Source organism: Bubalus kerabau, chromosome 16 (genome assembly GCF_029407905.1).
Source record: "Bubalus kerabau isolate K-KA32 ecotype Philippines breed swamp buffalo chromosome 16, PCC_UOA_SB_1v2, whole genome shotgun sequence".
Classification (NCBI taxonomy): Eukaryota; Metazoa; Chordata; class Mammalia; order Artiodactyla; family Bovidae; genus Bubalus; species Bubalus kerabau.
Window position 1 is genome coordinate 3,890,494 of NC_073639.1, and position 16,355 is coordinate 3,906,848.

The following is a 16,355-nucleotide window of genomic DNA, read 5'->3' on the forward strand; positions in this document are numbered from 1 at the left end:
TGCTGTGCAGACCAAGGTTCTGCCAGGTGGAGTGGAAGCGAAAGAAGTCCTGAGATTATTTCAGTTACTCTAGGAGGAAAATGATGCTGACCTGACCACAGGTGAAGGCATAAGAAAGAAGAATCAACAGAAGGTACAGTGAGTGAGAGTATCATAGGCCTGTGGCTCAGAGTATACACTCACTTTCATGTCCTTTTAATGCAAAACAAACTTCTGAGATGCACAGCACTGTACCATATCCCTGGCTCTAGAGCAGTACTGACAAGGTGTACATATATCACTACTCTATACACAGACAGGCTTTCCGTTGACATTTACACTGCGGTCCTATCTTTACACCCCACGTTGAGAGGTTCTACTTGCAACGTGGAATTCGTAGAGTAAAGCACGTCACCATCCTCAGAAACAGTCTCTGATGACTGAGTTAAGTCATCTAGTTTGTTCACGTAATTAATTTGTTCTTTGACCTACACGTAAACAATACTGTTTCACAATGCCCTTGAAGTATATATAGATAGACCAAGTGTACAAAGGTGATAAATCTCCATATCAAAACAAAAACAGACATTTCTTAAAAGAAGAGATTTTTATCAAAAGGATAACTTTATCAACAGTGTTTCTAAATGATGTGTTCAAAGTAAACTTCTCTACAACAAAGGAACATTTTCTATTTTACCACTATTCCTTTGACAAAATATTTTTGACAAGGATAATATTTTTGAAACTTTATTTATTTATTTTTTGTACTATACCTTCTTCTTCTTATACGGTGTTTTCCTTGCAGTCCTAAAAGAACAAATGATTCTTTTCAGGCTAATATTAAATATTCAAAAATACAAACAATACCTAAACTTTTCTTTTTTATATAAACTCTTTGCTTTGGCAAGTAATTGTCTATAAAGGATGCAGAAATAAATAAGAGCAGCATTAAAGGACACAGAAAATATATCAGTAATATTAATAAAGTATTAAAGTTAGATCCAAGGAAAAGGAAAAACATAAAGTTACTTGTGTTGTGTGATAGGAAACAGTATACCAGTGTTTTTGGCACCTGTTCTTTTCCATAAGAACTAACTTTTATGGCAATATGACCTATCTGGGAGGTATTCCTTCAGTCCTTCTAAGAAAGAAATCCATTTGAATAACCAAGATATTAGCTTTTTGAGGATGCCCTATGCAGCGGCCATGCATTTTTAGAAGCACCTGACATGTCCTAAAGGCATTTTCATCCCCACAGTCATTCTGGGAGATAGGTATAGGAAGAAATGGAGCACACAAAGGCTGAGGAACTTGCCCAAGCCCACTCAGCATGTTACCAACAGACCCATAATTCAAACCCAGGAAGTCTGGCTTCAACACTGCTCTTCCAAAATACGCTAAGAAAGTAATATTGAAAAGTCTTTTTAAGTAATACATAGCAAATGAATCTATAGTATTATTTCAGGTCTAGCTATAGCTATAAATAATGATTTCTGAATCTTAAAACATATTTTTCAAAAATTAAAAAGACTTCAGAGGTAGGCAAGCCTGCAAATCTACTGTGAATAAAGTTTTGTTTTCTGTAAAGAAATTCATCAGTAGGCATTCATTCACCCATTCTGCTGTTTCTTCATGCATCTGGCATACATGTATTGAGCACACATTATATGTTAATAACACACTTATTAAAGGAAGAACGGGTTTTGTCATTTAGATCTTTATCATGCAAAAGGAGTAATTTGTGAAAGACTGCTAATAATGTTTTCCTACTGAATGTAAACAAAATATTCCCTTTTCCCTGGAATCTATAAACAACTATGAAGTTAATATGATGTGATGTTTCAGAGCACCTTACAAAATTATAGCTACTCATCATGTTACTGTCAACTAGAATCATCAAGGAATGACCATATCCTATTCAGTATAGCCTAAGTGTTTGTAAATTCACAATTATGTAATTTTTGAAAATCTATATATGATAGAATTAACTTAAGCAATCATCTGCATATTCCATTACATAGAAATATTACACTTCAGAACCAATGAACAAGCCCTTACCATAAAATGATATATGAACAGAAGTAGTGTGTACAATTAGTTCACTGTAATAAAGATATTGTCGCACAATCAATAAGCTTTCTAGTATTGGAAATGAAAATAAGACTAAACAAAATAAACATGCCGTCTGCTGGCTCATTACCAATAGCACTTTGCTGCTACTGCTAAGTCACTTCAGTCATGTCCAGCTCTGTGCAATCCCATAGATGGCAGCCCACAATGCTCCCCCGTCCCTGGGATTCTCCAGGCAATAATACTGGAGTGGGTTGCCATTTCCTTCTCCAATGCATGAAAGTGAAAAGGGAAAGTGAAGTCGCTCAGTAGTGTCTGACTCCTAGCGACCCCATGGACTGCAGCCTACCAGGCTCCTTCGTCCATGGGATTTGCCAGGCAAGAGTACTGGAGTGGGTTGCCATTGCCTTCTCCCTCCAATAACATACACACTCTAAAGGCTCCCTTCTTAACATAAAACAAGTAACACTGTGAACTCCACATTCCTCTTCAATTACCATCCAGTTCTTCATTGCCTGTCCCAATAACATTCCCTACTGAATGTTTATGTGTATTCATTAGAGTCCAGCTTCCAAGGGGACTACTTACTGAAATGACTTCCCCGCCAAACACACTGGTCCTCACCTTAACCTTTCAGCATTGTTCGTCCACTAGAGTTGAGCAATCTCTCGTCTTGGCCTGAGCACTGTATAATGCTGCTCTATTTCCAGAAGAAGTATTCAGTGCTAATATTTCTTCCCCTACAAACAAGGATTCTGGAGAATGTACCTGTCATCACCCTGATCCACTTCCCTTAAAATGCTGTTATAATTTACGTTCAGCAGACCACCAGTCAGGTCTTTTCAAATATTGGTGCAATCACATGTTCTTCCGGTGTCCATTTGTCATAGTTCTTTTTCTTTACTTCCTTCCTGTGTAAACCTGGATTGCTACTTTTAAAAGTCCGCAAAAAAGCCAATGTTTTCTAATAATTCAACTGATAAAGAATAAAAAAACAACCAATTCTTATAAAATTCCAACTCTTATCCATCTTAAGTCATTGATTAATTCACAAGACAGTTATAGAGTACCAACCATATGAAAGAAAATAAATTCTCCCTTCAAACACAGATATGATTATGATACAGTATGATATATAAAACTTGACATATGAAAATGATAAGTGAAATAAGGAAGGATTTGCAGAAGAAGTGAAGAGAGGAGGTCATGAGAAACAGAAAAGGGAGAAAATCATTCTACTTCAAGATTCGAGTGTGAGCAAAAACATCAGGCACAGGGCATCTGGGTTGTTTCTGAGGAACCTGGAAGGAAGAGCATAAAATACTTGGAAGAAAGTAGAGAGATGCAGCTGGAAAGACACTGAGAAGAACCTCAAGGGCTACACTGCAAACCTGGAGACCACTGGCTAAGTGCCTTGACTCTTAGACATGGGAGTCATAAGTAGATTTACACTATATTTTTTGTTTTGCTTCTAAATATAATAATGGTGAATTTAGGGACTTCCCTGGTGGCCCAGTGCTTAGGTGTCCACCTACCAATAAAGGGGGAAGGCGTTCCATTCCTGGTCAGGGAAGATCCCGCATGCCATGGTGCAACTAAACTGTGCTACATAGCTACTGAAGCCAGCACTCTAGAGCCCACGCTAGGCATCAAGAGAAGCCACCACACTGAGAAGCCCAAGCACTGCAGCAGCAAAGACCCAGTGCAGCCAAAAATAAGTGAAAAAGAGAATTCACAGAAAAAAGCCACACTTAATTTAGGTGGTATTTTAAATGGCATGAGGCACATATACCATGAAAGAAGAAACCAAGGAAATATTTGGCCAGGGGAGGACAGCTCACTTTTAATCCACCCACATAATGCGGTGACAGCAGCATCATGGCTGAAAGACCGATGCCTCATCAGTTCTCAAGCCACCATCAGCAATTTGGCCTCCCTCCATGGACATACTCAAAGTGCTAGAAGAGAAAACCTGCCAGCCAAGAGTACTCTTTCCAAAAAAGTTGTCTTTCAGAAATGAAAGAGAAATAAAAGCTGTCCCAGACAAAGCAAACCTGATGAAGTTCATCACCACTAGTCCTGCCTCATGAGAAATGCTGAAAGAAGTCCTCCAACTGAAATGAAAGGATGTTCATTAGTGACAAAACAAATTTAAATATACAACACACTGATTAAGGCAACTATGCAGTCAAATCCAGAATCCTCTAATATGTAACATGGTGGTATGTTAACAAAGGAACTCTAGTAAGAAGGCTAAAGGACAAGAGTATTAAAAATAACCATATCTCTAGTAAAATATAAAATCTGTACATCACAAACATTAGCTCAAGTTAGAAATTATTTTATAGGAACATAACAAGGGACGTGCTGTTAAATATCGATATAGGATTACCTATCAGAACCCTCATTCTGCATAGCAGGAAACTCCTGGTTGCTGTTTCCTCCACTCTTTCTCTGCTGAAACAATCCACTCTCGTCAGCAGCATCACATATGTTCTCTCATACTTCCACTTCACTACTTTTGTGCTTCTTTTCTTCTTCAACCTTTAATGGAAGTTTGACACTAAGAATAATTGCTATGTATTGATTATAAAGACCTTTCTTTGCAATTTTATGATTTGACTCAGTGCTCACCCTGAATTTAAGTGATAAAATATTTTTGTGTTTATTTTAACTTTATCACTTACAAGTCACTGAAATTTTTGTAAAATCTGCTCTTTTCTGTTTGAGGAAAAGACACAATTCCCCAAAATTTCAAAAATGGCTTTCTTAATAATATGCAATTATTCATATTCAGTCTTCCCCATCTGGCTGGCAGAGACAGAGAAATAAAAAGACAAAGACACAAAATCTGTCCTCTTTGGTCTTTACTACCTGGATTTTCCATTAAACAACCTGATGTAGAGGATGTGACACCTTCATGCCTCAGAAAAAAAACAATCTTCTCTCTGCACTAAAGCTATTCTTTCCCCTCTGCCTTTTACAATTCTTTTTTTCACTTGGATCCAGGAGATAGCAAAAAAGTGAACTAAATTAAATGAACCAGAGTTTACCAAAACACAAGGAGCAGAATGAAACTGAGGAGTTGTTAGTGTGGAATTCTGGAATATAAGTAATGCTTCCCAATTCCACATTCAATAACAATCAAACCTTACAGCTAGAGGGTATAGAAATAATTATCTAGTATTGCCCCACTATTTACCAAAAACAGCAATAAAATTAAAAAAAAAATGTTCAAGGTTTTGTTTAAGGCCCCTAAACTGGCACTCCCTAGCATTTTATGGCACCAAAAGAGATGATACAATTCTGGAACGTTGAATGTTATATATTACCAAATGAATATACCAGATTAATCAGAGAAGTTAAAAGCATGACTTTGGCACAGTAACTCAATGCCTTAGTTGGTGGTAGGGATGTTTCCTTTTTTTTTTTTTTTTTTAACAGTAAAATAGTTTTTTAGTTTCTTTTTTTTTTTTTTTTTGGTCTTTTTGTCTGTTGTTCAAACTCAGTCAAAGCACCTCTTACACAAAGCAGCAAAAAAAAAAAAAAAAAAAAAATTAAAAACCTATTACTGAAGAAAGAAAAATCTCAGAGCATCTCAGAACTCAGTCTTCTCCTTTGTAGATAAACAATTTTTTTTCTTTTTTTGCTCAGGGTTTATACTACCTATGGGCTTCCCTTGTGGCTCAAATATTAAAGAATCCACCTTCAGTTGGGGAGACCTGGGTTTGATCCCTGGGTTAGGAAGATCCTCTGGAGAAGGGAACAGCTAGCTGCTCTGGTATTCTTTCTAGCCTGGGGAATTCCATGGGCAGAGGAGCTGGCAGGCTACAGTCCAAGGGTTCAAAAAGAGTTGGACATGACTGAGCAACTTTCACACACACACACACACACACACACACACACAATCTATGTAACAAAATCACACATGTCAAAACTTTCTACATTTTAGTGAACAACATAATGGAAAGGTCTGTCTCAAAAGAAACATCTGAAAGTGCTGATTAAAGCATATGTGGGAGCACATGTATTTGTTATTAAAAAGATCCTGAAGAGGCCATGCTGGAAATCTAAGTGCTCAGCGATTGAGGAAAGCAGAGAAGATCACACATATTCAACCACAATGAAGAGATTAGAGGGAACACATGTTCATGTCCCATCTCTCAGTCACTGCTTTCGTCCCATTCTATGGAAATATAACTTATATTTAACCCAAAAGAGTTAAAGGGGAAAAAAAAAAGACACAAAACCTTAGCTGATTATTTTTCTTAAGCAATTTCCTTGGTGCTTATTCTGGCTCAGAAGACCACGTGATACATAGCTAAATGAGTTTTCCAGTCCATATGAAGACTGACAGAGAAGAATTAGATATGAGAATTGATTGAAGGACAAAAGCCATGAAAATAGTTACCTGAATTCCTGTTATTGAGATAATAATCAGTTTCTACACAATTACCTCTTTGGATGACCCCACTTTATTCATAAATGGAAAATCAAAATGGACCACATCATCAAGAAAGAGAAAAACCAAAGCAAGAGAAAATGAGAAATCCTTTTGGAAGTTAAATTATCTTTTTCCAGAGCCAGCAACTCTACTTGAAACATGTCTATTTCATTCCTAAACCTCTGCATATCCTTCTCTAATTCTTCATTTACATACACTTCAAATGCGCTGTGACTATTAGGTGGAGAAGAAGTCCCATTTTCTAATTCAGGTTCCATGCTTTTATTGTCACTAGCGCTGCAATTATCTGCATGCAGTGGCTTCTGGAACCAGTCCTGTATTGCTTTATTTTTCAGATCAGTATTTTAACAACAGCAAGGAGAATGTGAATTTTTATTTGAATTCTGTGTTTCATCTTACCAGAGTAGACAAGCCACAGACTAGAATGACATGCCTGTCCCGTGTCTAATTTCCAATTAGTGGGATCTTGCCTCATATTTTGTGACATTTGCATATCAATCTCTTGGTCTTTCACTTCAAATATAACTACTGGCTCCCCTACTTTTTTATTTTCTGTATCATTATAAAAACTCTCCTCAATTTTCATAAACACATGTTCAATGTCTAGTTGATAATTTTCAAAGTCTACTTTATTTTCAGGGAAACAAAGCTTTGAAAATGACTGACAAGTCTATCCAAGGAACCCAGAGTTTACAGACCACAGAAAAACATTTTTGAGACCGGGTTCTTTTTGTTCAGGAAATGCTTGGAATACTAGAGAGACAGATACTCAAAATGCATCTTTTTCCTCACAATCAGGTATATTATTTGTGAGATTAAGAGCTATTTCCTTTTGGTTTACTCCTTGTTTAGGGTTATCATATAGTGGCTCTTCCTCAGGAGAAACAGTAATTTCGTATTCTTCACAAAATTTCACTGAACTTCTGTTTTAACTCATGTGTGACCAGTGTTAACTTATCTTTCCATTCTAACTTGCCTTGTTTGATACACATTTTCTCATACAGTACTACACCAGATATTGAAATTTACAGTTTTACATACCTGTGCATGGTTATTTTCATTTTCATCAAGTTTTTTCTTGTTTTTCCTCTGTTATCATTTCCAAGTCTAGTTATCTTGACAGATCTGCATGTTTAATTAAAATTACTTAGAATGTTTAGATAAAAGACATAATCCTCATTTAAAACAGAGATCTAAAACATTGTATGAAACGACAGATTAAATCAATCTTAATCTTCAGCTGAATATTTACTTCTTTAAGAACTACTTCCAATGACCTGATAACTTAAACAAACCATTTGGGAAATACCAGATGTCACCAGGTTACAGGCACACAAACAGCGCAAAGATTCAGTCACAGATTGATCCAAACATCAGCGAACAAAACAATCATAAACCAAACAAAATACAGGACAGACATATAAAGTCACCATACATTCTCTCCTCTACTTCATAACAGGACCTTTTTAACAACATGCCAAGCATCAACTGCAACATTATTCATGGTTTACAGAATTCCTCTTACTTTTTAGTTTTTATCAGTTCCTTCATCTGAAATGCTTCCCTTTACTCTTCCAACAAATTACTTATCATCTTTTAAGGCTCAACCTGCTTTGTGAAGTTGTCTTTGATTACTGCCATCTTTCCCCTGATAAAGAGGTACACATTTCCTTGTAGCTCCCTTAGTACTTTAAAGATTTTTCTAGTGTATCTTTCTAGATGTTCCTAGTGATAGATATATATTTGAACTGTAAATTATTTCTTTACATGTCTATCCTCTTGGCTCCTAGACTACAGAGGACAAGCTCTTAAAAGTCACCTCGGTATATATAGTGTTTTTTTTTTTTAATTTATTTTTTTTATTGAAGGATAACTGCTTTACAGAATGTTGTTGTTTTCTGTCAAACCTCAACATGAATCAGCCATAGGTACACATATATTGCCCCTTTTGAACCTCCTTCTCATCCCCCTCTCCATCCCACCCCTCTATGTTGATGCAGAGCCCCAGTGTCTCTTATTCAGTAAGTATTTCTCGGGTTTCTGCTCAGTACTAGACATTGGAGTTTCACGAAAAATGTAGAAAAAGGAACAGGGATGGCTTTTCTAGAGATAATGCCTGAGTGCAGACTTACAAAGTTCAAGGGAACAGAGGGCAGGAGAGGGAAAGCATTTCATGCTGTATCAAGATGGGGAGACAAGCACACATACCATAGGGTAGATATTTGTCCAAAGTGAAGGGATGGGACTGACAAAGGTCATGACATCCAGTCCCATCACTTCATGGCAAAGAGATGGGGAAAACAATGAGAACAGAAACAGACTTTATTTTCTTGGGCTCTGAAATCAATGCAGATGGTGACTGCAGTCATGAATTTAAAGGAAACCTGCTTCTTGGAAGAAAAGATATGACAAACTTAGTGTATTAAAAAGCACAGACGTTACTTCGCTGACAAAGGTCCATCTAGTCAAAGCAAAGACTTTTCCAGTAGTCATGTATGGATATGAGAGTTGGACCAAAAAGAAGATTGAGCACCGAAAAACTGGTGCTTTTCAACTGTGGTGTTCGGAAAGACTCATGACAGTCCCTTTGACTGCAAGGAGATCCAACCAATCTGAAACAAAATCAGTTCTGAACATTCATTGGAAAGACTGACTCTGGCACTGAAGCTCCAGTACTTTGGCCACTGGATTCAAAGAGCTGACTCATTAGAAAAGACCCTGATGCTGGGAAAGGTTGAAGTTGGGAAGAGAAGGGAATAATAGAGGATGAGATGGTTGGATGGCATCACCAACTCCATGAACATGAGTTGAGCAGCACCGGGAGATGGTGAAGGACAGGGAAGCCTGGTGTGCTGCAGTCCGTGGGGCCACGTAGAATCAGACACAACTGAGCGACTGAAAAACAATAGGGACAAGTGACGAGGGTGCCTGCAGCGGTTCAGAATTCTACAGCAAAGGACTGAAAGGGCTAGAGATAGAGGGTCAGGCAGAAGTCAGATTATAAGAGCATCAATGGTGCTTTAAGAGGTCTAGACATTAATGTGACTCAGAGTGCATTATGGCCACGTGTGTTTTTTTTTTTGTTGTTGTTTGTTTTCTTTTATTTGTTTATTTATTTTTTAAATTTTATTTTATTTTTAAACTTTACATAATTGTATTAGTTAGATTGGTGACTCTAAACACCACGTGAGGGAGGAATCTGAAGGGCATACGAATAACCGGAGGAAGGTGAATCTGAAGGCATTAATACTGGGAATAACAAGGTGATGCAGGCCTGAACTAAGGGAGTGTTTACAGAAATATTTAGGATATAAAAGTTTCAGGGTACAGTATAGAATAAATCTTTAAGAAACCAATAAATGTACAAATCCAGGGACCCTGAAGGATAAAATAACTGCTCATTATTTTATTAAGTGTATTGACTGAGAAGAAAATTATCTACATGAACTGACTGAATTGGCTTCTATCTATTTTGTAGTTTTCCTATCTCACATCTTCCAGTGTTGAAGGGACTCATGTAGGCATTTTTTTGAATTTGTTTTTCCTGGACCCACCAAGCTCATGGAGAGACAGAGCAAATGATTCAGTTATATAGATTAAAAGAAAAAAAGACAAACACGTTAAGTTTAGAGCCTGTAGTCACTATTCTAGGAGATAACTGAGAATATTCTGTAAATGCAAGGTGAGGATAGGAAAGAAAAAAGTACAGGAGTGAAAAAAGAAAGAGTGGATGATTTCTTACCATAGTCCTGACTGTATGACTGATTAAGGGCACTAAATTAATTAGTATTTATGGACAACACATTCTTAGACGAGGTTACTCAATAGACTGGGCTTCCTAGTAGAATCAGAATTGACTTTCTATATACTGCTTTTAAGTGATACACCACTCCTTTATACCAACCTCCCTTGTGAACTCTTAATTCATTACAAATATTAAAACAAGTTGATATACTATGTGGACACAGCTGAGAAGGAGGTACTATGTAGCAAATTTCCCATGACTCCCATTCCCACTGGGAACGCCAATTCTAAAAAATACAAAGTCACAGAAAACACAAGAAATATTTTAGTATTTGGTATCAGAGTTGCTTTTGCAGTTATACTGAATATAATCATGACTAATACTTATGAATTGATAACCATATAAAAACATTGCTACAAAGTCCCATTTTGAGAAGGCATTCTCTAGATGGCTACCTAGTCTCCCAACTAGTCCCAGAGTTCTAAACATAATCCTGCTACCCACTCTCAGGTGTATGCTAAACACCAGCCTGAAAGAACTTGCTGCTGCTAAGTAGCTTCAGTCATGTCCGACTCTGTGCGACCCCATAGATGCCAGCCCACCAGGATTCCCTGTCCCTGGGATTCTCCAGGCAAGAACACTGGAGTGGGTTGCCATTTCCTTCTCCAGTGCATGAAAGTGAAAAAATAAAGTGAAGTCGCTCAGTCGTGTCTGACTCCTAGCGACCCCATGGACTGCAGCCCACCAGGCCCTTCTGTCCATGGGATTTTCCAGGCAAGAGTACTGGAGTGGGGTGCCATTGCCTTCTCCGCTGAACGAACTTACGTTTTTCTAACTCTCTTTGTTATTTATTGTATTACTATGGTCAGAGGGAGAATGCAAACTCCTTGCTAAGAGGTATTGATTGTCTGTAGGCTGCATAAAAGGAGTCAGCACAAGGTAGACTTTGCCACGGAATCTAATTTGGATCCATCAGAAGGTTGGTAAGGCCGTGCCCAGGTGGCCCACAGCTGAGTGTTGTGGGCTTCTGCATTACCTTTGCTTCCTCTGTTTCCTGGCAGCTCTGACTTGCATAGCTGACGGAGCGAGTAATTCCCTACCAGGAACACTGCTACAGTCTTCATTCTATCTATTATGGTCTTCTGTCCAAATTCTGTGGATGCTGACTGATTTTTGGTCATTGAATGGGACACCAACACACACTGACCATCAACTTTCAAATGCCTGACTTTTTGACAAGTCTCATTATTGAGGTTCAAAGCAGCAGAAGCCCAATTTGAAAAATATGAAAACAAAGTCTCCACTTATTAGAATGTGAGAATACAACTCTAACTTGTACAAAATCTTTCTTCAGAGAATCACTTCCATGCCCTCCTCTCCCCTGAAATTCACTAGTCCTTCACAGCTTACAGTATCGCACATGTCACTGTCATTCATGAAGAGATGTAAACTAGTGTGTCTCATTTATTCTACTTTTTAATTGCCTAGTATTACTGATTTTGATTCACTCAACTTCTATTACATATTCTGTATTCCATAAGAACGTTACCAATAATTTTTTCAACATTAGTTCAGTTCAGTCGCTCAGTCATGTCCGATTCTTTGTGACCTCATGAACTGCAGCATGCCAGGCTTCCCTATACATCACCAACTCCTGGAGTCTACCCAAACTCATGTCCATTGTGTCAGTGATGCCATCCAATCATCTCATCATCTGTCATCCCCTTCTCCTCCTGCCCTCAATCTTTCCCAATATCAGGGTCTTTTCAAATGAGTCTGTTCTTCACATCAGGTGGCCAAAATATTGGAGTTTCAGCTTCAACATCAGTCCTTCCAAGGAACACCCAGAACTAATTTCTTTAGGATGGACTGGATGGATCTCCCTGCAGTCCAAGGGACTCTCAAGAGTCTTCTCCAACTCTACAGTTCAAAAGCATCAATTCTTCTGCATTCAGCTTTCTTTATAGTCCAACTCTCACATCCATACATGACTATTTTTCAACATACAAATATATTATTAAGAAAATGTATATTTACCTTATTTTACTATGGTCATGTATGGATGTGAGAGTTGGACTCTGAAGAAGCCTGAGCACTGAAGAATTGATGCTTTTGAACTGTGGTGTTGGAGAAGACTCTTGAGAGTCCCTTAGACTGCAAGGAGATCCATCCGGTCCATTCTGAAGGAGATCAGCCCTGGGATTTCTTTGGAAGGAATGATGATGAAGCTGAAACTCCAGTACTTTGGCCACCTCATGCGAAGTGTTGACTCATTGGAAAAGACTCTGATGCTGGGAGGGATTGGGAGCAGGAGGAGAAGGGGACAACAGAGGATGAGATAGCTGGATGGCATCACTGACTTGATGGACGTGAGTCTGAGTGAACTTCGGGAGTTGGTGATGGACAGGGAGGCCTGGCATGCTGCGATTCATGAGGTCGCAAAGAGTCGGATACAACTGAGCGACTGAACTGATCTGAACCTTATTTTACACTTAATTATGCCTTATTATACTGTGTGCTCTAGAGACCATGGTGTTAAAAACACTTTTAATGAATGCTACTACTTTAATGTTACAAACCTAGACAACATTAAAAAGCAAAGACATCACTTTGCTGACAAAGGTCCATACAGCCAAAGCCATGGTTTCTTCAGTAGTCATGTACAGATGTGCGAGTTGGACCATAAAGAAGGCTGAGCGCTGAAGAATTGATGCTTTCAAAGGGTGGTGCTAGAGAAGACATCTGAGACTCCCTTGGACAGCAAAGAGATCAAACCAGTCAATCCTAAGAGAAATCAATGCTGAATATTCACTGGAAGGACTGATGCTGAAACTAAAGCTCCAATACTTTGGGCACCTGATGTGAAGAGCTGCATCACTGGAAAAGACCTTGATGCTGGTAAAGATTGAGAAGAGGAGGAGCAGGGGACAGCAGAGGATGAGATGGTGGGATAGCATCGCTGATGCAATGGATATGAACTCGGGCAAACTCCGGGAGATGGTGAGGCACAGGGAGGCCTAGCGTGCTGCAGCCCATGGGCTTACAAAGAGTTGGACCTGAGTTAGCGACTGAACACCACCACCAATGACAACTTCTTTAATTACAATGAGATGGTCTTTCCTCAGATTATCAATATCTTCAGGACTGACTTTTTAAGCCCTGGATAGACATCATAAACTTATATGAGACATGATAGTCTTGTGGGTGACCAATTGTTTCCACGTGAAAATAGGATAAGTCTAGGACCACACTGGATCCAAGGAGCACAGAGCACCATGAGGGAAGAATGAACACAGCATAGAAATATTTGCTTTAAAAAAAAAAAGGAACTCTCAGGTCTAAATTTCTTAAGAGAAATCAAAGAAACAAGCAAGAAATGTAAAAGTGGAACTTTAAACCCCGTGTCAACACAAGGGTCCCTTTATCATTTCACATCCAACCATGCCAATGGTTTAAAATGGTGGTTCTGTTGTGTGCTCTGAGAATTCCTGAAGTCCAGAGACCCACTGGGCCAGGGGATCCAAGAGGTCAAAACTCTTTTCACAACAACTCTAAACGTTACTTCCATGATCAATTATGTTCTGAGTGCACACAGGAGTTCTCCAGAGACAGGATATGTGCTATCAGAACTCTAATGACTAATGGAATTAGCCATTATTATTGTGTGTGCCTGTATTTTTACCTTTTTTAGTTTTATTTTCTAGGAGTCTCTGGCTGAGGCGAGGGTTGGAGGTGGCCTGCTGCATGGTCAGGGTCACTGAGTGCAGCAGTGCATGCATGGGACCTGTTGAAGGAGGTGCCATATCTTCATTACCTCCACCATGGTTTGGCCTCAGGTCAAATAACAGGGAGGGAACAAAGCCCCACCCATCAACAGAAAATTGGATTAAAGATTTACTGAGCATGGTCCTGCCCATCAGAACAGGATCCAGTCAGTCAATCTCTCCCATCAGGAAGTTTCCATAAGCCTCTTATCCTTATCCATCAGAGGGCAAGCAGACTGAAAACTTCAATCACAGAAAACAAGCCAAACTGATCACATGCACCACAGACTTGTCCAAATCAATGAAATTATGAGCAAGCCATGCCATGAAGGGCCATCCAAGACAGACGGGTTATACTGGAACATTCTGACAAAATATGGTGCACTGGAGAAGGGAATGGCAAACCACTTCAGTATTCTTGCCTTGAGAACCCCATGAACACTATGAAAAGACAAAAAGATAGGACACTGAAAGATGAACTCCCCATCAGCAGGTCAGTAGGTTTCCAATATGCTACTAAAGATCGGTGGAGAAATAAATCCAGAAAGAATGAAGAGATGGAGACAAAGCAAAAACAACACCTAGCTGTGGATGTGACTGGTGATGGGAGTCAAGTTCAAGGCTGTAAAGAGCATTTCTGCATAGGAACCTGGAATGTTAGGTCCATGAATCAAGGGAAATTGGAAGCGATCAAGCAGGAGATGGCAAGAGTGAACATCGATATTTTAGAAATCAGTTAACTAAAACGGACTGGTTTGTGGTTTAAGCTGTAAGTTGTGTCCGATGCTTCTTACCCCATGGGCTATTTGTAGTTCGCCAGACTCCTCTGGCAATAGGATTTTCCAAGCAAGAATGCTGGAGTGGGTTGCCATTTCTTTCCTCAGGAGATCTTCCTGACCCAGGCATAGAACTCGGGTCTCCTGCATGGCAGGTAGATTCTTTACCGACTGAGCTACCAGGAAAGCACCCAAATGGATTGGAATGGGTAAATTTAACTCAGATGACCATTACGTATACTACTGTGGGCAAGAATCCCTTAGAGCAAATGGTGTAGCCATCACAGTCAACAAGAGTCCCAAATGCAGTACTTGGATGCAATCTCAAAAAAGACAGAATGATCTCTGTTCATTTCCAAGGCAAACCATTCAATAGCACAATAATGCAAGTCTATGCTCTGACCAGTAATGCTGAACAAGCTGAAGTTGAAAGGTTCTGTGATGACCTACAAGACCTTTTAGAACTAATACGGAAAAAAGATGTTCTTTTCAATATAGGGGACTGGAATATACAAGAAGGAATTCATGAGATACCTGGAGCAACAGGTAAACTTGGCCTTGGAGTACAAAATGAAGCAGGACAAAGGCGAACAGAGCTTTGCCAAGAGAACGTACTGGTCATAGCAAACACCCTCTTCCAACAACACAAGAGAAGACTCTACACACGGACATCAGCAGATAGTCAATGATGAAATCAGACTGATTCTATTCTTTGCAGCCAAAGATGGAGACGCTTTATACAGTCAGCAAAAACAAGACTGTGAGCTGACTGTGGCTCAGATCATGAACTCCTTATTGCCAAATTCAGACTTAAATTGAAGAAAGTAGGGAAAACCACCAAAACATCCAGGTATGACTTAAATCAAATCCCTTAGGGTTATACAGTGGACGTGACAAATAGATTCAAGGGATTAGTTTTGATAGACAGAGTGCCTGAAGAACTATGGATGGAGATTCGTGACATTGTACAGGAGGCATTGATCAAGAAGATCCTAGAGAAAAATAAATGCAAAGAGGAAAAATGGTTGTCTGACGAGGCCTTACAAATAGCTGAGAAAGAAGAGAAGCTAAAGGCAAGGGAGAACAGGAAAGATATACCCATTTGAATGCAGAGTACCAAAGAATATCAAGGAGAGATAAGAAAGCCTTTCTCAGTGGTCAATGCAAAGAAATAGAGGAAAATAATAAAATGGGAAAGACTAGAGATCTCAAGAGAATAAGAGATACCAAGGGACCATTTCATGCAAAAATGGGCACAATAAAGGAGAGAAATAGTATGGACCTAACAGATGCAGAAGATATTAAGAAGAGGTGGTAAGAACACACACATAAAAACTATATAGAAAAGATCTTCATGATCCAGATAAGCACGATGGTGTGATCCTTTACTTAAAGCCAGACATCCTGGAATGCGAAGTCAAATGGGCCTTAGGAAGCATCACTATGAACAAAGCTAGTGGAGGTGATGGAATTGCAGTTGAGCTATTTCAAATCCTAACAGATGATTCTATGAAAGGGCTGCACTGAATATGCCAGCAAATCTGGAAATCTCAGCA

The 16,355-nt window shown here is 39.0% G+C and overlaps 1 pseudogene; it reads right to left on the reverse strand.

Annotated features, from left to right (window-relative positions):
* The window catches only part of LOC129630282 (ankyrin repeat domain-containing protein 26-like), an 81,655-nt pseudogene that overhangs the window by 21,274 nt on the left and 44,026 nt on the right, over positions 1-16,355 (reverse strand).